This window comes from Coregonus lavaretus, assembly GCF_964263955.1.
Source record: "Coregonus lavaretus genome assembly, chromosome: 34".
Classification (NCBI taxonomy): Eukaryota; Metazoa; Chordata; class Actinopteri; order Salmoniformes; family Salmonidae; genus Coregonus; species Coregonus lavaretus.
This window is the reverse complement of record NC_140021.1, coordinates 16,339,914-16,364,085: the sequence shown is the minus strand read 5'-3', so window position 1 is coordinate 16,364,085 and position 24,172 is coordinate 16,339,914. Positions and strand designations below refer to the sequence as shown.

The window sequence follows — 24,172 nt, the reverse complement described above, 5'->3', positions numbered from 1 at the left end:
AACACACACACACACACACCCTCAGGAGCACCAGGGAAAACACACACACACACACACCCTCAGGAGCACCAGGGAAAACACACACACACACACACCCTCAGGAGCACCAGGGAAAACACACACACACGCCCTCAGGAGCACCAGGGAAAACACACACACACACACCCTCAGGAGCACCAGGGAAAACACACACACACACACCCTCAGGAGCACCAGGGAAAACACACACACACACCCTCAGGAGCACCAGGGAAAACACACACACACACCCTCAGGAGCACCAGGGAAAACACACACACACACCCTCAGGAGCACCAGGGAAAACACAAACACCCTCAGGAGCACCAGGGAAAACACACATACACCCTCAGGAGCACCAGGGAAAACACACACACACCCTCAGGAGCACCAGGGAAAACACACACACACCCTCAGGAGCACCAGGGAAAACACAAACACCCTCAGGAGCACCAGGGAAAACACACACACACCCTCAGGAGCACCAGGGAAAACACACACACACACACACCCTCAGGAGCACCAGGGAAAACACACACACACACACACCCTCAGGAGCACCAGGGAAAACACACACACACCCTCAGGAGCACCAGGGAAAACACACACACAGTAAAGATAAGGCAGAAGTTCTACAGTAGAAGATACGGGATGTCCCTATTCCTCTCCACACTCTGACAGACAGCAGATACGCATCCCCTCCTCAGTGACTGACCACCAGGGGGAGAGACCAGGGGTAATCACAGTCCAGCCATTGGCTGAGGGAGTTACTGCCGTCCCATCCATTCACACTGTCCGGTTGGTCTGATTTATTTCTCCTTCTCTAATTAATGAGAGTTGACTGTCTAAGAAGGCTTAAGGGCTTACTGCTCCGGCCCAGCTTTCTCTTCATGCCACAGAGAGTGAAGAGATAGACGCCGTCTAAGGATATCAGACAGTCCTCAGCCATTTATACACAACAACGTCTGAAAGAGCTGAGTGATACGCCAGAGCCATAGACATACTGCAATGCAATGCACATCCTACAGCACAATAGCACAGAGAGAGGGAGGGAGAGGGAGGGAAAGAGAGAGAGAGGCCTGGAGAGAGAGAGAAAGAGGCCTGGAGAGAGAGAGAGAGAGAGAGAGAGAGAGAGAGAGAGAGAGAGAGAGAGAGAGGCCTGGAGAGGGAGAGGGGGAGGGAGAGAGAGAGGGAGGGAGAGAGATAGGGAGAGAGAGAGAGAGAGAGAGAGAGAGAGAGAGAGAGAGAGGCCTGGAGAGGGAGGAAGAGAGAGAGAGAGAGAGAGAGAGAGAGAGAGAGAGAGAGAGAGAGAGAGAGAGGCCTAGAGAGAGAGAGAGAGAGAGAGAGAGAGAGAGAGAGAGAGAGAGAGAGAGAGAGAGAGAGAGAGAGAGAGGCCTAGAGAGAGAGGCCTCCCAGTTTATTTTCCCGACACCCAGACTGTAGGGCCGAGAGCCCCATAATGAGCCATCAGTAGAGGAGTAGAGGATTGAGCCCAACAGGCCTGCGTGTCAACAGAGCCGGCAGTCAACACAGTGTAATCCTCCAGGCTCAGAAAGTGTGAGAGAGGGAGGTCCCAGATCACACAGGTCAATCTCCTCTGTCACCTCACACCAGCCCTCGCACTGACCTGAGAGCGCACCAAGGGCCTTAAACACAGATCTGAAATCAGATTAACTACACACCAGTCATGCCCTTAACCATTATAATGTTTCAATTACAACTTACCTAAGATCAGTGCATAGCAATGCCAATAGAGAAAGAGAGATAGAGATGGAAAGAGAGCGAGAGAAAGAAACACAGAGAGTTGTGAGAATCCTAATCCTGAGAATCCTAACCTCACTCACGGCTCCCAATGGCCCTGAACCAAGGTCATGACCCAAGTGCTGTTGTATGCTGAAGGGTTAAGAGGCGACGTCAGAGAGGACAGCAGACGTCCACGGGTCAGATACTCCCATCTACTGGAGAAGGATGAAGAATCAAGGCTACCTAACTGCAGAATGTGAATAACTTGTCAATCTAGTTCATCATTGATGCAAATTAAACAACTTTAACGCAAATTACATAGCTAAAATGTTGCATTCAAATACAACAGTGCACCTTAGGAGAAAAGCACTCATGTCATGAGGGTTCTTTCTAGTTTCATGATCATCAGACTTTAATATGAAAATGAGGGGAAAAACTGCTGCCTGTATGTTGTAATGGCAGAGTGGGAGGGCATGGGATCTTCCATTGGAACGTAGATAGTTATGTAAACCAGGTGTGGTGCTGGGGCTATGCCAACAATAGGAGAGCTGTTGAGGCATGCAGAAAAAGATGCACTGACACACACTAACCGACAACCACACACATGGGCCCACACAGAAACAGACATTCAGGTGTGCCTTCCTAACTCTACCAGCTCCACAGTGAAACCAAGCCAAGGCACGAACTGCACTGCAGCCCTGAAAACAAAGATATCTGTTGTTCTTAGCACTAAATCTGGGGATGGCACCAAGATCCCATCTCGGCCCAACACAGTACTGCTTCACTGGGTTCTGGGAGGGGAACAGATCTGTACCCTTTCAGTTGTTATAGGTGGGGTCTGGGTTAGGGAGGAGGGGGGAGGGGGGTAGTGATAGAATCTGTAATATACAGTGCAGCTGTCTGTCTGGCTGTGCATGGTTGAATTTGAACAGAACATCTTAATTGGCACGAGAGACTTAAAGACAAAGATATTGCAATAGAACAGGCTTGGTGGGGGCCTGAGAAATCCCCCTGGGATTTTTTTTGTTGCAGAACTAACTCTATTTTGGTGGCTTCTGTTATATTCTAATGCCTTGATTCCATCCAAAATACACAGCAAAATTATTAAATGTACCTCCCAGATTGGTAAAAGGAGTTGTGGTATTGAGTAGAAAGACATGAGATTACAATTAAAATGACAGAAAATGTATGAATTCAGTGTGTTGTTAGTTGTTTTGGATATTGTCTAGGTCTAGACCTATATGATCAGAACCATTTTCTAAGTGAAAGAACATTTTCTTTACATTAAACCTGTCTTCTATTGAGATTAAAGTCACATGTACAGTTTTGCTGCAAGATATTTTTTACATTTTAGTCATTTAGCAGACGCTCTTATCCAGAGCGACTTACAGTTAGTGAGTGCAAAATTATTATTATTTTTATTTTTTTCATACTGAATTGCCACAATGATGTTTGTTCTTTAAATTGTGTATTTTATTGGCTCTGCTGCTATGGACACTTACAGTAAGGAAACCAATGTGTTATTCAAGCAATAAGGCCCGAGGGGGTGTGGTATATGGCCAATATACCACGGCTAAGTGCTGTTCTTAAGCACGACGCAACGCGGAGTGCCTGGATACAGCCCTTAGCCGTGGTATATCGGCCATATACCACAAACTCCCGAGATGCCTTATTGCTACTGTATTGTAAACTGGTTACCAACGTAATTAGAGCAGTAAAAATAAATGTTTTGTCATACCTGTGGTACACGGTCTGATAAATCAAGGCTGTCTGCCAATCAGCATTCAGGGCTCGAACAACACAGTTCATAATTTGTAATTTGGGTGAACTATTCCTTTAACAGTTTGGCCTGTCAATCAATCACTGATGGTGGGATTGTCAGGGGAGGGGGCAGGATGTTTGTGAGTCACAGAGTTGGTAGGGTTTCAGACCTGTCAATCAATCACTGTAGGTGGGATTTTGGGGAAGGCAGTAGATTAGTAATCTAGTCAGAAAAACTATTCTAGTCTATTCTATCAATTTCATCTGTGGCAAAAACTAAATATATTCTACTCTTTCAATGTAGTTTATTGTGGCAAAAACCTAAGAAAAAAGGTTGTGTTCTGTCAAGTAAACATGGATTCCGTGTTGAGAAACAATATCGAAATGCAGGAAAATGGTTATAAAATGTTTAATGTTTTCATAATTTATCTGCAGATAATAACTAAAAAGCAGTAGTAGCCTACCAGTATACAAATTAGGGAGTCAACTGAAAGGCTCTCTCACCGATGCGATTCGGGTTCGTTCACCTAAAAGATCCGTTCAAAAACAGCCGTTCGTTCGCACACAACCCATCACTAAACTACACTAACGAGTTACTATTCCAGTTACTAGCAATTCTCGACATGGGCTTCGACAATATCTTTGGTTTACTTGTCCGGATGCGATACCATGTACATATAACTAAGTTGTATGATTTACGAATAGAAAATGGATATAGGAGATTTACTTTATTTAGTCAGTTCGACATTTTTGACTAGTTTTATACTTAGTCAACACTTGCTGTTCTGTCCTCAATCAAAGCACAGTCAATAGCCTATGCACCTCGACTCCATGGCTGGCTATAGCGTATAGCCCTATGAAACATGAAAAAGAACGTAGTCTAAATAAATGTGCCACAAAATAATAATTAAGTGGATTTAATAAATTCACTCACAGGAGACGATGAAGTAGCATCATGCTCTCACTCCGTGAAAATAAATTTGACTGCAGCCAACCACAGCGCACAAAAATAACACAGGTACCGAGAGGCGGGACAGACAGCAGACTGACAAACCAGCATTCTTTCCCTGTCATCGCTCGCTTTGTGACTGAGAGGCGCCTGTCCTATCAATAGATCGCTAGAAGTTGCATATCGTTCATTCTAGCGGGAGAAGGCTATACAGACTTTTCTGACTAGTTAATTTATGACGTGGAAAAAGTATCCAACTGACAATGAGCCGACAGCCTGCACTTATGGAAAACACTCTCACACGTCTCATGTTACTGACATACATGCATGAATGAATGCACGCAAGCACACACAGACGAGCAAAGAGATGCAGACACATGAGTGGAATAGAAGCTGTGATTGCAGGAATAACTGCTCATGTTTGTGGCAGGGGCGACGGTTGCTATGGAGGCGCAGCAGGCAGGTGTGAAATTCATCAGCTCATGACTCAGTGGCTTTACACAGTACACACACACACACACACACACACAATATACTGTATATATATATACAGTACCAGTCAAAGGTTTGGACACACCTACTCATTCCACGGTTTTTCTTTATTTTTACATTGCACAATAATAGTGAAAACATCAAAACTATGAAATAATATATATGGAATCATGTAGTAACCAAAAAAGTGTTCAACAAATCAAAATATATTTTATATTTGCGATTCTTCAAAGTAACCACCCTTTGCCTTGATGACAGCTTTGCACACTCTTGGCATTGGATGCTGGTCCATGTTGACTCCAATTCTTCTCACAGTTGTGTCAAGTTGGCTGGATGTCCTTTGGGTGGTGGACCATTCTTGATACGGGAAACAGTTGAGCGTGAAAACCCCAGCAGTGTTGAAGTCTTGACACACTCAAACCGGTGCGCCTGGCACCTACTACCTACCATACCCCGTTCAAAGGCACTTCAATATTTTGTCTTGCCCATTCACCCTCTGAATGGGACACATACACAATCCATGTCTCAATTGTTCAAGGCTTAAAAAACCTTATTTAACCAGTCTCCTCCCCTTCATCTAGACAGACTAAAGTGGTCTTAAAAAGTCATATCATTAAGGGATCATAGCTTTCACCTGGATTCACCTGGTAAGTCTATGTCATGGAAAGAGCAGGTATTCGTAATGTTTTGTACACTCATTGCCAATGAGTGCCTTCAGAAAGTATTCACACCCCTCAACTTTTTCCACATTTTGTTGTGTTGTCACTGCCTACACACAATACCCCATAATGTCAAAGTGGAATGATGTTTTCCGAAATATTTACAAATTAATAAAAAATGAATAGCTGAAATGTCTTGAGTCAATAAGTATTCAACCACTTGGTTATGGCAAGCCTAAATAAGTTCAGGAGTAAAAGTAAGTTGCATGGACTCACTCTGTGTGCAATAATAGTGTTTAACATGATTTTTTGAATGAATACCTCATCTCTGTACCCCACACATACAATTATCTGTAAAGTCCCTCAGTCAAGCAGTGAATTTTCAAACACAGATTCAACAACAAAGACCAGGGAGGTTTTCCAATGCCTCGCATAGAAGGGCACCTATTGGTAGATTAAAAAAGCAGACATTGAATATCTCTTTGAGTTTGGTGAAGTTATTAATTACACTTTGGATGCTGTATCAATACACCCAGTCACTACAAAGATACAGGCGTCCTTCCTAACTCAGTTGCCGGAGAGGAAGCAAACCACTCAGCGATTTCACCATGAGGCCAATGGTGACTTTAAAACAGTTAAAACGTTTAATGGCTGTGATAGGAGAAAACTGAGGATGGATCAACAACATTGTAGTTACTCCACAATGCTCACCTAATTCAGAGAGTGGAAAAGGGAAGCCTGTAAAGAATAAAAATATTCCAAAACATGCATCCTGTTTGCAACAAGGCACTAAAGTAATACTGCAAAAAATGTGGCAAAGCAATTAACTTTTTGTCCTGAATACAAAGTGTTATGTTTGGGGCAAATCCAATACACCACATCACTGAGTACAACTCTCCATATTTTCAAACATAGAGGTGGCTGCATCATGTTTTGGGTATGCTTGTAATCGTTAAAGACTGGAAAGCTTAGCACAGGTAAAATCCTAGAGGAAAACCTGGTTCAGTCTGCTTTCCACCAGACACTGGGAGAGAATTTCACCTTTCAGCAGGACAATAACCTAAAACACAAGCCTAAATCTACACTGGAGTCGCTTACCAAGAAACCAGTGAATGTTCCTAAGTGGCCAAGTTAGAGTTGTGACTTAAATCTGATTGAAAATCTATGGCAAAACCTGAAAATGGTTGTCTAGCAATGATTAACAACCAATTTGACAGAGCTTGAAGAATTTTGAAAAGAATAATGGGTAAATGTTGCACAATCCAGGTGTGGAAAGTTCTTAGAGACTTACCCAGAAAGGCTCACAGCTGTAATCGCTGCCAAAAGTTGCTTTTACAAAGTATTGACTCAGTGTTGTGAATACTTATGTAAATTAGATATTTACAGTGCCTTTGGAAAGTATTTAGACCCCTTGACTTTTTCCACATTTTGTTACGTTACAGCCTTATTCTAAAATGGATTAAATAAAACAATTTCCTCAGCAATCTACACACAATACCCCATAATAACAAAGCGAAAACAGGTTTTTATACATTTTTGCAAATGTATTACAAATAAAAAACAGAAATACCTTATTTACATAAGTATTCAGACCCTTTGCTATGAGACTCGAAATTGAGCTCAGGTGCATCCTGTTTCCATTGATCATCCTTGAGATGTTTCTAAAACTTGATTGGAGTCCACCTGTGGTAAATTCAATTGATTGGACATGATTTGGAAAGGCACATACCTGTCTATATAAGGTCCCACAGTTGACAGTGCATGTCAGAGCAAAAACCAAGCCATTAGGTCAAATAAATTGTCCGTAGAGCTCCGAGACAGGATTGCGTCGAGGGACAGATCTGGGGAAGGGTACCAAAACATTTCTGCAGCATTGAAGGTCCCTAAGAACACAGTGGTCTCCATCATTCTTAAATGGAAGAAGTTTGGAACCACCAAGACTCTTCCTAAAGCTGGCCACCATGCCAAACTGAGCAATCGGGGGAGAAGGGCCTTGATCAGTGAGGTGACCAAGAACCCGATGGTCACTCTGACAGAGCTCTAGAGTTCCTCTGTGGAGATAGGAGAACCTTCCAGAAGGACAACCATCTCTGCAGCACTCCACCAATTAGGCCTTTATGGTAGAGTGGCCAGACGGAAGCCACTCCTCAGTAAAAGGCACATGACAGCCCGCTTGGAGTTTGCCAAAAGGCACCTAAAGACTCTCAGACCATGAGAAACAAGATGCTCTGGTCTGATGAAACCAAGATTGAACTCTTTGGCCTGAATGCCAAGCATCACGTCTGGAGGAAACCTGGTACCATCCCTACGGTGAAGCATGGTGGTGGCAGCATCATGCTGTGGGGATGTTTTTCAGCGGCAGGGACTGGGAGACTAGTCAGGATCGAGGCAAAGATGAACGGAGCAAAGTACAGAGAGATCCTTGATGAAAACCTGCTCCAGAGCGCTCAGGACCTCAGACTGGGGCGAAGGTTCACCTTCCAACAGGACAACGACCCTAAGCACACAGACAAGACAATGCAGGAGTGGCTTCGGGACAAGTCTCTGAATGTCCTTGAGTGGCCCAGCCAGAGCCCGGACTTGAACCCGATTGAACATCTCTGGAGAGACCTGAAAATAGCCATCCAACCTGACAGAGCTTGAGAATATCTGCAGAGAAGAATCGGAGAAACTCCCCAAATACAGGTGTGCCAAGCTTGTTGCGTCAAGAAGACTCGAGGCTGTAATCGCTGCCAAAGGTGCTTCAACAAAGTACTGAGTAAAGGGTCTGAATACTTATGTAAATGTGATATTTCCGTTTTTTTTTTTAAATAAATTAGCAAAAATGTTTTAAAAAACAGTTTTTGCTTTGTCATTATGGAGTATTATGTGTAGATTGATGAGGGGAAAAAACAATGTAATCAATTTTAGAATAAGGCTGTAACCTAACAACAACTGGAAAAAGTCAAGGGGTCTGAAAACTTTCCCAAGGCACTATGTATTTGATTTTCAATAAATTTGCAAAAAGGTCAAAAAACATGTTTCCACTTTGTCATTATGGAGTATTGTGTGTAGATGGGTGAGAAAAAAAACATCAATTTAATCAATTTTTAATTTAGCCTGTAACACAACATGTGGAATAAGTCAAGGGGTGTGAAAACTTTCCGAAGGCACTGTAAGTACTGATGTAGGATCTCTGTTGCTGTGAATTTTCCTTCACAGCAGGAATGTAGTGTATTTGTGGTTTAAAGAGGGTTCTAAAGTTTGTAATTTCCACTTTTACATTTCAGACTTGATTTGCCCTAATGAAAAATGTATCAACACAAACCCTCACTATACCAGGGAGTGTCCACGTGTTATGTCCCATTACCTCTTAAACACTTTCATTTCCTTCTCTTGTTTCCATTTTTACATTAAGAGTTCACATTTAGGTCATTTAACAGGCACTCTTATCCATATCAGTGGTCAATGGTCATAGAGGAAACTACAGTATGTTAGACTATTGGAACACTGCTGTAGAATTCCCTATTTACCTGGTGTCATCTGTGGGCAAATCGCCTGTGAATAGAAACACTATGGCCAACCAACTTCAACAATACGGCCAAAACAGATAACCTCAACCCATCTATGGGTGTGATAGTGTCACTTAGACACATATTGTGCATGCATGCACTCACTCATACACACACCTCTTCATCAGCGTCTAAATCCCATTGTACTCATCTTATCTCAGAGCTTAATTAACAGAGAGCCCATTTTTCCTACGTCACGAGGAAAAATGCAAAACACTGTGTGCGTGCGTGCATGCGTATGTGTGTGTGAGTGTTGAGTGTGGAAACAGACCTGGTACAGTGGCTAATGATCTCAGAGCCCTCCTGCCTGCCTCCCTGCCTGCCCACTCACCACCTTCACCAGGCTGTCTAAAGGCCAACCACACAGCACAGTGAGGGGACTGATTACAGTATTACACTACATGTTACAATGATGGTTACAATTTAGTCACACCAGTGACCATATCCAAACTGAGCATATCTTACAAAGCAACATCCAAAATAGCATATATAAACATTAGCATCACTTGTGTTGTGGAAACCAGCAACAGTCGTCAATAATGATGACTAAAACTACAGAGATAGATGGTCTCTCTATCTATCTCTGTCTCACACACACACACACAGAAATTGGCAGATACCCTACAAATTCTTCCCCACATACCTGTCCTTAGACCGGGTGAGTGGTAACTTCTCTGACTTCTCCTCTTTCTTTGTGTTCCCTTCTCTTTCTTTCTTTCTTCCTTCACTCCCTCTCTCTCTCTCCTCCAGCAACAGTGCAGTCCCTGCAGCTCCATTACCAGGTTAATTGTGCAACGTTTCCATTGAAGACTCCACCTACACGTTCTCGTCTCTTCCTGGTGCTGTGAGTATGAAGGGAATGCTGGTGGGTGACGCTCCGCTTGCTAGCTCACTGAGGGCGCTGACTATGAGACAGACCAATTGTGCCGCCCAAGCTGTCCTGGCTAGACCAAGAGGGCTCACACACACACACACACACACACACACACACACACACACACACACACACACACACACACACACACACACACACACTCAAATGAGCTGTGACATCCACAACTCAGCACCTCCATGTGGGGTCCAACCTGTCCCTATTCCTGTCTCATGGCTCACCTCAGGAGTACCAGGGAAAACACACACACACCCTAAGGAGAACCGCTGGGGGCAAACACACACACTGAGTCATCTTTCAGTGTAATTGAGAAACAAGTGACCTGCACAACACACCTTAATACAGGTACAGTACTGTAGAGCTCTGTTCACAGAGAACACACAGCCATGGCAGAAATAGAGCTCTACTATTATAAAAACACATTCAGCTGAATCTATACGGATTCATATCTGTAATAATGACACCTCCTAAAGCCACTGTTAACAATGAAATCATATTTGGAACATTTATTCAAACCAATACCAGTTTCTAAAACACCACAGCCAACAGCTTCCAATACTTTGAGATTAATACACATGTAACAATGATAATTATTGAATAAGTGTTGTTTTACAAACAGAAGCACATTAACAAACTAAAGTAAGATATAAGATACGTACTACTACAATATTCCTTTGTACAGCAGTCTCCATGCGCCTGACCGGACAGACAGAAAGACAGCAGAACAGACAACACACTGTCCTACTGTAGGAGTGACATCTGGCTAGCATCAATTATTAACATAGATAGACTAGTCTACCATCCAACCACCATCTCTCTCATCACTTCTTTCTTTGTTTGGGACAGTGGAAATAGCCAGGAACAGTGGAAAATAAACAATGTGTTAGCTCACCTGTAGTGATGACAAACCAGGAGCGGTTCCTAGGAGTGGCTCGGGTTAGCTAGCAGAGGATTAAGAGGCAGGCTGGATGCAGTTGGCACTGAGGTTCTCTCTCTCTCTGCCTCACTCACACACTCTTTCTCTCTCTCTCGTTCCCTCCCTCCAGTGACTCTGAGGTCACCCCCTGTTCATTCTCTGTTCTTCAGAGATGGAGAGGGTAACCTGATCTGCACTCTGAGGGGGGCGAGGGTGGGGTGCTGGAGGGGGTCTGTATAGGGCGAGTCCTGGGGGTCTGATGTGATACAGTATAGACACATACACTGAGTTTACAAAACATTAAGAACACCTGCTCTTTCCATGACATAGACTGACCAGGTGAATCCAGGTGAACGCTATCATCCCTTAACTCACTTTTTACAGTAGGGAGTTAAAAGTTAGGGTAGGGCAGGGTTTTGGGGATTATTTATCAGACACAAGCAGGCTGGTGTGATGGAGCGTAACACTAAAGGGTGGGAGTGGGGATGGAGGGGTGGCTGGTGAGGGGAGGAGGCTAAAGATCCTTTGTGTACTGTAGTTCACCTACGCAGGGGCTGTAACAGCAGACCATTGAGAGGAGCTCTGTGACTTTAAGAACCGCTCAGTCATGTACAACAGACTGGGACTGACTGCCTGATTTCCCACAACCACCCTGACCCCATTGACACAGACACAGACACACACACTAAGGGGGGAAACAATGGCAGCTTTCTGATCAGTAAGGGACAAAGTAGAGTGACTTGCTGCTAGTTCCTCTGTCTCTCTTTGTGTTTGTGTTAGCTAGATCTCCAATATCATGGTCAGTTGTAGAGAGAGTGGATGGATACTAGGCTTGGGCGATATCCAGATTATCATATCTTACCGTCCTTCTCTCATCCCAGTATTTACGGTATTACCGACATAGCACACAAGGGGGCGCTAAAACGCAAGAAAAGCCCAATGGGCCTCTATTACCACAATGCTAACAAAATTTGCACAAACTAATAGCGAAATCAAATAGATGCTGTTAGCTAAATGCTAACAAGCAAAAATGAACATAAACTAATTGCAAAGACAGGCAAATCCAACTCCTAAAGTTATACAAGCATAGCTAGTATCTACCGAATGTCATTTTCGGTGAGTGTGGACATTTACAAGCTAAAGTGAACGAGAGAAATGGTGCAAATGACCAAAGCTGTGATGCATACTTTTCTGAAGGAAGAGCAGCATGTGTACACGGAGCGGAGGGGAGAAGAATGGAGGAGAAAATAAACGCTAGTAGGAAGCACAGGGAAAAAATAGCCTGTGCAGATAACTCATCCAGAGATCTTTGACTAATCTCATCAAATCAATAGTCACATGCTTCGTAAACAACAGGTGTAGACTAACAGTGAAATGCTTACTTACGGTGAGGCAGAAAGCCATTATAAGACATCTGATGTCAAACATTTAGTAGTGAACTGCGTACAAGTGTAACGTCATCACCTCATGTGAGCCGCACAACAGAGACTCGCCGCTATGGACTCTCGCTTTCTCCCGTTGTGCTATTTACAAACAAACACGTGACTGGCTCAACTGTTCTGGGGAACTACGGTAAGCTTCATAATGTAAAATAATGTGACAGGTGAAATGAAGAACGCAATCTGCTTGATCTCCTAACGTATTGCACAAGTTGACTGCAGGAATTAACTTAAAAAGTAGCTACAATTATTCAAATAAATAGTTTTGACGGTATTGATGGCATTGAAAAACCATCCCGTGGCTTTTTCCAAATACCCCAGTATACGATATATACTGTATACCGCCCAAGCCTAATGGATACAGTCACAGACAGGAACTAGCTGGAACTGTGTCATCATGGAATACTAGCAGTGTGAGATGGCGTAAGGGAACGTATGCAGTTACAACGGCCAGCTCCAGTTACAACGGCCAGCTCCAGTTACAACGGCCAGCTCCATTTCCAGCCCTCAGTAAATTATTAATATGGTGTCTATCGTGATGAACAGAGCGCCAATGACCAGAGCAGTCCCAAACACACGCATGCACGCACACACACATTCATGCACACAAATAAACACACACACACACACACAGTCATCAAAGCATACTGTATCATATACTTTCACATACATGTATTTCCTCAATCCCCACCTCCCTCTCTTTAACAATCAACTCTTACATCCTGATCCACATGCAATGTACTGTACAGCACTGCACTGCTGTATCACACTGTAGGCTCAGTATGTGGGATTTCAATCTGCCTTTCCCTTGGCACAGTAAACCAGCATTTTGAGTTAATCCCTGCTAATTACTCCTAATTGGATTGGATCGCCGCAGCATGCTTGTGGAAACCCACTAGGAAACCTCAAAGGGCTAATGTCATAATTAGGAGAAATGTATCTGTCTCAACTCTCACTAAACTATAGCATTAGCCTATCATAGCTATTCTATTCTTACAGTAGGACATAGTACAAGGAATAAGGGGAAACTTGATTCGAAAGCACTATGTTGAACCTGTGTAACCAATGTGTTATCAGTTTCTCCATCACTCCTACGGTCTGCTTTGATGCTGGGCCAAGTCTGAGTGTGTGACACCATTTGACAGAGCGTGTGAATTTAAACAGGCAGGGACAGACAGGGGCGCCCGCTGAGAAAGGAGTAGCCCACTCCCTTTGTCTGGTCTGGTCCAGTCTGATCTGGTCGTCCCCATGGCTAGAATTAGACATTTACATTTTACATTTAAGTCATTTAGCAGACGCTCTTATCCAGAGCGACTTATAGTTAAGTTAGTTAAAATGTATACTGGCCCCCTCCGTGGGAATCGAACCCACAACCCTGGCGTTGCAAACGCCATGCTCTACCAACTGAGCTACATCCCTGCCGGCCATTCCCTCCCCTACCCTGGACGACGCTGGGCCAATTGTGCGCCGCCCCATGGGTCTCCCGGTCGCGGCCGGCTACGACAGAGCCTGGATGCGAACCAGGATCTCTAGTGGCACAGCTAGCACTGCGATGCAGTGCCTTAGACCACTGCGCCACTCGGGAGACCACTAGACAGATTTCAGATCTCAGAGGATGCATCCCAAATTACACCCTTATCCCTGTATGTAGGGAATAGTGTGACATTTGGGATGCACCTATAGTCTGGTAGGGAGTTCACAGTGAGATATTAACACTGGCAGTCCCACATGGAGAGGACGAGAGATGCAACTGAAATAACTGTATTATCCATTACCTGTATATTACTGTTTTAGAGTAGAGGGACCAGAGAGTGGTAGGAAGGGGATTGGTGTATACAGTAAACACTGAATTGTTGAACTGTCCACACAAATGCAGTAGCCTACGTGCATTTGCATGACACACACACACACACGGACGCACTGCTTTACTCATTTCATATGTACTGTATATACTGTATTCTATTCTACTGTATTTTAGTCAATGCCACTCCGACATTGCTCATCCTAATATTTATATATTTCTTAATTCCATTATTTTACTTTAGATTTGTGTGTATTGTTGTGAATTGTTAGATACTACTGCACTGTTGGAACGCTAGGAACACAAGCATTTCGCTACACCCGCAATAACATCTGCTAAATATGTGTATGTGACCAATAAAATGTGATTTGATTTGATTTGACACACACAAATGAATAAAGCCATTTATTTGAATGATAATCTGCTGGTTCCATTGTATGCATGCCCAGTGGTTCCTCCTCTCCCTCACTGTTGTTCCACTGGTAAGCCAGCTAACACCTCGAGCCCCTATGCACTCACAGTTTCCTTGTCCCAATGGAGTGGGAGGTTACTGGCAATGCAATGGAAACCCAAAATGTCTCCCCCTACACCAACGGAGGTTAGCGACAATGCTAACAAGTTTACAGCTGTGCCTTGTCCTCGCACATCACCTCCACCAGGCCTTGAACAATAGAGCCAGTAAGAACAGTTCTGATTGGCCCGTGGGCGGGCATGATGTCAGTCAACGCGCCAGTGTTACTCAGAGGACTCAGTGTCAGTGCAAAGGTCAACATTTACCATTTAATCCACCCCGGTTCATATGCTACGCTAACTTTCCACAGATCCCAATGGAAACAGAGTTAGCCTGTCTATGGAAAGCTAGCAAAGCAGCTAACAGTGGAAATAGAGCTAGCCGCTAACAAAGGCAGTCCTTCATTCCTCCGTAGCACACTGCCCGGGCAGCTAGCCAAAACGGCTAACAAAGCAAATGAATTTTTCCCACAGAGGAACCAACTCAGTAAATATGATTACAGTCAGAAGATGGCCCATGTCTGATACCCTATCTGAGCTGTAATACCATGATAATTGACTGATTCCTTCAGCTCAACGTCTCCATGGAGAATACTGGCTTTTTACTTTGGCTATCAGTTGGATCCTGAGAAGCTAACTGGTCAGAGCCCCAGAGCCAACCTCTGTTTATTATCTCATGTTTACATCGCCTAACTGTTCGACAGAAAGCATACTGTTAGAGAGGATGTGTCCCATTGCAGCATCTCTCTCCACTGTCCTCATTTCAGTAATGCTCTTTCTAGATGGAGGGAGGACTAGAGAGAGAAACCACCACTACTGCATGATAGATGACTGTATGACAGTAACAGGAGAAATGTGAGTCTTCTCCAGTTTTCATGTAGTCTGACAACATGCAGGTTTCCACATAATACAACCTAAACCTGTGATCTAGTCTAGTAGAACAGAGCAGAGAACTCTGGGAAAGAGTGTGTCAGGTTCTAAAGGTCATGTTGAGTAATGGAACCAACCAACCCTTAAAGTGTGAATAATGAGAGAAGTTAATAAAGGTTACATAGCAACGCTGCCTTTGATTGTGCTGTTGTCCTCTGAATAACATGAAAAGAACAAAAACAAGAGCACAGTGATTTTAAAAAGGAATCCCCTTATCACACATAAGACAGAGTGAAGAAATCATTCATTGGCCTTTTGTGTCCTGAACAAGCAGCAGGCTCAGGTCAATGGCACCGACGGAGAACAGAGGCCATTCGATAGTGACACCCAAACCCTGGGATAGATCACGGTAGTCCCAGGGGTGTCATGTGGGTTCCCAGGCTGACAGCAGCCTCAAGAGGAGCTTCAGAGGATGAGGCAGGGCTGGTTATGTAAGTGGCCCCCCATGGTGAAGCCTAGGCTGGGTACCCTGTCCTCCTGGTGCCCCTCCTGGACCCTCATCCCACCCAGACACCCAGAGAGGAGAGGAGGAGTAACACAGGGTGATAGACAGGTCACAGAGGACTGGGTTGTATAAGGGCACATTCCATTGTGTCAACATGTGAACGGACTGAATGCATACAGATTGTGCACATACAGGTAATCGTGCATGACACAACAATGATACACACACACAAGACATACACGCACATACACATATGTATGCACACACATGGCAGCAACCCCCCCACCACCCACACTCAGTTCTTTATGTAAAACCAACTGTTCTCCCCTACAGTTGGGAATACCATGGTAACGCAGCACAAAGACAGGAAATAAAATGGTTCCCAGAGAGCCTGGTTCAGAATACTAATCGCCATTCCGTTGTGTGGAAAAAGGAACCGGGAATAATGACATAGTGATTCCCTGTAGACTTCATTATCTGTGTTTCCTCGTAAGACCACTTTATGAAGATCCACAGAGGAGTTATCCATTTCCCACATCACATGAGACAGTTCAACTGAACAAGCCAGAAACATCCCCCAGACTCCGGGTCCCGGTACCACAACAATGCTTCAAGTAGATTCCTCTTCCTAATTACAATCAGTTGAATGTTTAGCCAGTTGGTACTATTACATGGGAGACATCTCCTGGTGCCAAACTTCCCTGTCCCTGAGGATGTTTGAGGGATGTTTGTGTAGTGAAGTAAAGAAGTGTATGTCCCATACACCTCAGTCAGTAAGATGAAAACCCAGTTAGAGCTCAGATCAGCTCAGGCATAGGCACCAACACAGAAGGTGCTGGTATCAGTGTCTGTTTTTTAGGCATTCTCCTCAGAGACAGACGGAGAAGGGGAGGGAGACATCTGGTGCCCGTCTCAGATACCAAAAACACATTCCTCCGTCTGCCTAATCAATAACAAATGAACCCTTCCTAGTTATGGCTGCGGTCAACACGTCCGATACGCTCTCTCATCACTGAATGTAAACGTTCATGTTATCAGTTAGGAACTATTAAGCACAGTCACAGTCGTTCTCACAGCTAATAGGTCACAAACATAGCTGACATTTCCAACATGAGTGTTGTTTTGATTGTGTGTGCCACATCTAGTCTATGCCCCCATATCAGTACCGTGTGTGTGTGCCAAGAACACACCATGTAGATGACCTGAAAACACAGGCACAGAGACATAGCCCCATAGCTCCAAGCCCTTAAAGAGATATTCCGGAGGATTGAAAAATATATTGTTTTGGACTCGACGTGTCAATGTATGACTCATACATGCATAATAAACTATCTACAGTCCTCTCTCAGCAAAAAAAGGCACAGAATCCTTACATTCTAACCTGCCATCATTCAGTGCATGAGTACTCGTTCCTGTCATGTGGTGAATGTGTGCTCTGAAGCAAGAGGGATGAGTGGCCGCATGCACTTATGATGAGTTATTTTGATAACAGAGAAAATACATTGAATACATCAATCAAATCCATGCATCAGAAGTTAGAAAACATCTGAAATTAGAAGTTAAATCTATTAGACCTTGGTAGTAGGGTAATTTCTCTCTTTCAATGCATTTCTCTGCAAACCAGAAAATGTTGTGCGCTAAAGATGGCATTGTAGCCACACAAATACATTTACAACATAATTGTCAACCCCGATCAATTGTCCAACATTTTCTGGGACCCGTTTTGGCTCTTGAGCGCTACTTTCAAAACTACTGGCTAAATTGTACAAAACTTCCGGAAAATCTCTTTAACACTCCCTAGAGGGCTAAAACCAACCCACTTACTCACTATGCCTGCAATCCTGCACTGTATATAACACTTCTGTCCAGAGACCACACAATAAACCCCCACTCTAACTACATCTCCAGTCTTTTAAATGTATTAACAGTGGTCCTGAAAGCACTGTTGGTCCATTAGGGGGAACTTGGAGAGGATGTGTACTTACTTTAAAGTAAACAGATAAAGAAACTGTGAAACACTAGATGAAAAGCTGTATATGTTCAGATTGGAGATGCTGGTTTACGGTGTCTCAGAAGTACAGAGTTGTGGAGTAGTGTTCATTGCCTCCACCCAGCTAGGCCCAAGCCACTGGCCTTTGGGAAGATGTAGATAGACATGAAGTGTGCATCCGAAATTGCACCCTATTCCCTATGTAGTGAACTACTTTTGACCAGAGCCATATGGCCCCTGGTTAAAAGTAGTGCACTACTGTATATAGGGAATAGGGTGCCATTTGAGACAGAGACATAATATCTCTATGAGTAGACATCCCAGACCCAGACTCCCACAGGTCCCAGAACAGCGTCCAAGCGTAGAGAGGTCAACCCAGGTCAGCTCAGAGCCATGGAGGGGGTCACACGGAGACACCCTGCCTGGGGCCGAGGGAGATTCTCTCACACCACAGCCATCTTAATTAACTTTCTCTTGGTTAACAATAGGCCCAGAGTAGATCTAGACTCCATAGCCTGTTTCATTAATAATAACACAACCTTGACAAAGAAGGAAGGAACTCCCTTGTTTAATAAAGCTGCATTACATTGTGTCATTGAGTGACATGCTGTGTTTAATGGATGTCATGACAACCAAGCTGTCTATCAGGCCAGTGTGAGTCTGGGGGAGCCCTGCCCTGTAGCCCCGTGACTGGTTTAATGCACTCACACACGAATAGACGCACACACACACACACAAAGAAAACCACACACACACACACACACACACACACACAGTATAGTCTGTCAGTTCGTGTAATACTAACATCCTGCTTTGTAGCATAGCTGTAGGGAAACACAAACCCTCACTATACCAGGGAGTGTCCACTTGTTATGTCCCATTACCTCTTAAACACTTTCATTTCCTTCTCTTGTTTCCATTTTTACATTGAGAGCCCTGCCCTCTAGCTCTGCATGGTCTCATGGCTGCCTGATTTCTTTTTTCAAAGCCATTTCTCACACATAGACACCAACTGGGCTTAGTGACACAGACAGACACAGGCTGTAGCTAGACATACCACACTACTGACACCAGCACACGGCTCATATGATCCATCCCACACCAACATGTCATTCAGTATCACCATCACTCCAGCCCTGACTGACAAACACTGGGATATTCTCTCTAGGCCGAGGGCTTTGCTCATGACAATGGCTCAGGATCACACACTCACATGCCAGGTTCAATTCTTTATATTTACACCAGTGCAATTTGGGTTGACCAAAGAGTGTTCTGCATTTCAAAATAATTCCCAGCGTTCTTTCAATAGTGTATGGAGGTTAGGGTCAGGTTCCAAAGGTCAGGGGTCAGAGGTTATAAGGTCATACCCAGCTGGTAAATGTTCCTTCTACAGACAGACCAGAGGAAGCATGACTCCCTAAAGACAACCTAGCGTGAGAGTGGACAGTCCCAATCCATTATCTGGGTGTGATGTGAGGAGGGAGGACAGTGCCAACAGTAATGCCAGGGTCAGTCAGCTTCCAACCTGGCCAGTCACAGTGCACTCCTTTAGCTGCCAGACAGCATGCCCAATGCAGCACCCGGTGCCCATGTCACACCTATATGACATTCTCGACACACACCTCCTTCTCACTCTCTATCACACACACACACACACACACACACACACACACACACACACACACACACACACACACACACACACACACACACACACACACACACACACACACACACACACACACACACACACACACACACACACAGATAGAACTTCAAGGACAAGGTCATGCAAGCCAGGCCTTGCTGGGTCTTGACTAAGACTGCAACTCCAGTCTAGTGAGATTAAACTGTGTGAATTCCTCCCCGACAGAAACAGGAACCAGTTGGAACTCATCCTATACCTCATTATCATTCACTCTGATACCTATGATACCGGTGTTGTGTCTAGATCAATACCCCACCACTCTCTGTACCGGTGTTGTGTCTAGATCAATACCCCCACCACTCTCTGTACCGGTGTTGTGTCTAGATCAATACCCCACCACTCTCTGTACCGGTCCTGTGTCTAGATCAATACCCCACCACTCTCTGATACCGGTGTTGTGTCTAGATCAATACCCCACCACTCTCTGATACCGGTGTTGTGTCTAGATCAATACCCCACCACTCTCTGTACCGGTGTTGTGTCTAGATCAATACCCCACCACTCTCTGTGACCAGACAGGGGTTCATCATTTACTGCTACGCAGACAGAGTAAACACCCAGTCAGTACACAGTGTGCTCCATAGGACAACACTGGCAGGACCAGTGGGGCCCAAGCTAAGTCAATGTTATATCAATAGTATATAATGTTCAGAGGGCAGTGAACAAACACAAAGTGTCCCTGTTTCAGGGACAGCCCGAGTCTCCTTACAACAGCTGCAGAAATGACATATCCTGCTTAACTTATTGCTGTCTTATACAGGGTTAGTGTGGAACAACTACCCACATCCTCATCAAGAACCTGCAGTACCCAATGGATACTGGTGTCTGATTCAATGTTCACAGACGGGCTGATGAAAACAACATTCTTCCTAGCAGCTAGAAAAAACATCTTATGCAATAATTGGTCAAGTTTCCCTTTGGTTGGCAACGTCTGTAGACACATCGTATTATGACCAAAAGGAATCCAAATGCATTCTCTCACACAACAACTATTCTAGTTGCAACACAATAATCACTCTGTTGTTTATTCACTCTAGTAGCAGCAGTAGTAGTAGTAGCAGTATGGATGAGGACAGAGCTAGTAGCAGCAGCAGTAGTAGTAGCAGTATGGATGAGGACAGAGCTAGTAGCAGCAGCAGTAGTAGTAGCAGTATGGATGAGGACAGAGCTAGTAGCAGCAGCAGTAGTAGTAGCAGTATGGATGAGGACAGAGCTAGTAGCAGCAGCAGTAGTAGTAGCAGTATGGATGAGGACAGAGCTAGTAGCAGCAGTAGTAGTAGTAGCAGTATGGATGAGGACAGAGCTAGTAGCAGCAGCAGTAGTAGTAGCAGTATGGATGAGGACAGAGCTAGTAGCAGCAGCAGTAGTAGTAGCAGTATGGATGAGGACAGAGCTAGTAGCAGCAGCAGTATTAGTAGCAGTATGGATGAGGACAGAGCTAGTAGCAGCAGCAGTAGTAGTAGCAGTATGGATGAGGACAGAGCTAGTAGCAGCAGCAGTAGTAGTAGCAGTATGGATGAGGACATAGCTAGTAGCAGCAGCAGTATTAGTAGCAGTATGGATGAGGACAGAGCTAGTAGCAGCAGCAGTAGTAGTAGCAGTATGGATGAGGACAGAGCTAGTAGCAGCAGCAGTAGTAGTAGCAGTATGGATGAGGACAGAGCTAGTAGCAGCAGCAGTAGTAGTAGCAGTATGGATGAGGACAGAGCTAGTAGCAGCAGCAGTATTAGTAGCAGTATGGATGAGGACAGAGCTAGTAGCAGCAGCAGTAGTAGTAGCAGTATGGATGAGGACAGAGCTAGTAGCAGCAGCAGTATTAGTAGCAGTATGGATGAGGACAGAGCTAGTAGCAGCAGGACAGACAGACAGACAGATAGATAGAGAGATAGAGAGAGAGAGAGAGGACCCAGTCAGAGGGTGGGGATCACACACTGGAATCCAACTCTGGGGTCCACTCACATACCTCTGGACTGAATCACTACTAAAACACGTGTTTCTACTGTACTGTGTAAGCTAGGCCTCCTCTTTACGAGCAACCAGGACATTTGAATGTCTCTATGTCTCTGTTTACCTCTTAGAGTGATTTATTGTACCGTAAATAATGAAGCTTGTGTGTTAAGATCATATTGGAGTAAACTACCAGGGTATTTGTCAAGGTTTCACCAACGGTACTAGAACATTAAACATCAACGAGACATCAGTATGGGTTAGGGGTGTGAACGTTTAAATGAGATTGGGATCCTTAACATTAAGAAAAATCCCTAAACATATTATTTCCTGTGTTATAGCCCTACTAGATGATAGGCTATAAAGTTGTGTCATTTATATAAAACCTAAGAGGAAGAGATGAACTTTAGGCTACTTTGGTGATTTTTTCGAGTCATGCAAGACACAACATTGCGAGATTCAGATTACCAAGACATATGCGTACCACAGTTCTATTCCAATAGTGTAGCCTGCAGCCTGCAGAAAAATGGCTTGTCCTGCAATTTGTAAAAACTCAGAGTGCATTGAGTGAATGTTGGAAAAATATCTTGGTTCCTTTCTAAATATAGCAATGTGAATGCAAAGAGGACTTGGACCACAAAATAGGTTAAATGAACTGGAAAAAGAGTTGAGTCCTCATTCAAAGGCAAGGGCAGTGTGAATACTCAATCTTAAATAAACATGCCCCATTCAAAAAATACAGAACTAAGAACCGATATAGCCCCTGGTTCTCCTCAGACTTGACTGCCCTTGACCAGCACAAAAACATCCTGTGGCGTACTGCATTAGCATCAAATAGCCCCCGCGATATGCAACTTTTCAGGGAAGTTAGGAACCAATATACACAAGCAGTCAGGAAAGCAAAGGCTAACTTTTTCAAACAGAAATTTGCATCCTGTAGCACTAACTCCAAAAAGTTTTGGGACACTGTAAAGTCCATGGAGAATAAGAGCACTTCCTCCCAGTTGCCCACTGCACTGAGGCTAGGAAACACTATCACCACCGATAAATCTACAATAATCGAGAATTTCAACAAGCATTTTGCTACGGCTGGCCATGCTTTCCATCTGGCTACCACTACCCCGGCCACCAACTCTGCACCCTCCGCTGCAACTTGCCCATGCCCCCCCCCGCTTCTCCTTCACCCAAATTCAGATAGCTGATGTCCTGAAAGAGCTGCAAAATCTGGACCCCTACAAATCAGCTGGGCTAGACAATCTGGACCCTTTCTTTCTAAAACTAGCCGCCGAAATTGTCGCAACCCCTATTACTAGTCTGTTCAACCTCTCTTTCATAACGTCTGAGATCCCCAGAGATTGGAAAGCTGCCGCGGTCATCCCCCTCTTCAAAGGGGGTGACACTCTAGATCCAAACTGCTACAGACCTATATCCATCCTGCCCTGCCTTTCGAAAGTATTTGAAAGCCAAGTTAACAAACAGATCACCGACCATTTCGAATACCACCGTACCTTCTCCGCTATGCAATCCGGTTTCCGAGCTGGTCATGGGTGCACTTCAGCCACGCTCAAGGTCCTAAACGATATTATAACCGCGATTGATAATAGACAGTACTGTGCAGCCGTCTTCATCTACCTGGCCAAGGCTTTCGACTCTGTCAACCACCGCATTCTTATTGGCAGACTAAATAGCCTTGGTTTCTCAAATGACTGCCTCGCCTGGTTCACCAACTACTTCTCAGATAGAGTTCAGTGTGTCAAATCGGAGGGCCTGTTGTCTGGACCTATGGCAGTCTCTATGGGGGTGCCACAGGGTTCAATTCTTGGGCCGACACTTTTCTCAGTGTATATCAATGATGTCGCTCTTGCTGCTGGTGACTCTCAGATCCACCTCTACGCAGACGACACCATTTTGTATACACCTGGCCCTTCATTGGACACTGTGTTAACAAACCTCCAAACGAGCTTCAATGCCATACAACACTCCTTCAGTAGCCTCCAACTGCTCTTAAACACTAGTAAAACTAAATGCATGCTTTTCAATCGAACGCTGCTGGCACCCGCCCACCCGACTAGAATCACCACTCTCGACGGGTCTGAACTAGAGTGTGTGGACAACTACAAATACCTAGGTGTCTGGTTAGACTGTAAACTCTCCTTCCAGACTCACATAAAGAATCTCCAATCCAAAGTTAAATCTAGAATCGGCTTCCTATTTCGCAACAAAGCCTCCTTCACTCATGCTGCCAAACATGCCCTCGTAAAACTGACTATCCTACCGATCCTTGACTTCGGCGATGTCATTTACAAAATAGCCTCCAACACTCTACTCAGCAAATTGGATGTAGTCTATCACAGTGCCATCCGTTTTGTCTCCAAAGCCCCATAAACTACCCACCACTGTGACCTGTACGCTCTTGTTGGC

The 24,172-nt window shown here is 44.5% G+C and overlaps 1 protein-coding gene across 1 annotated transcript in view; it reads right to left on the bottom strand.

The window, feature by feature from the left end:
* Positions 1 to 24,172, bottom strand: part of LOC311109298 (uncharacterized protein) — a gene marked incomplete at its 3' end in the record, with an annotated part of 52,417 nt that overhangs the window by 7,013 nt on the left and 21,232 nt on the right. The gene's annotated exons all lie outside the window — the stretch shown is intronic.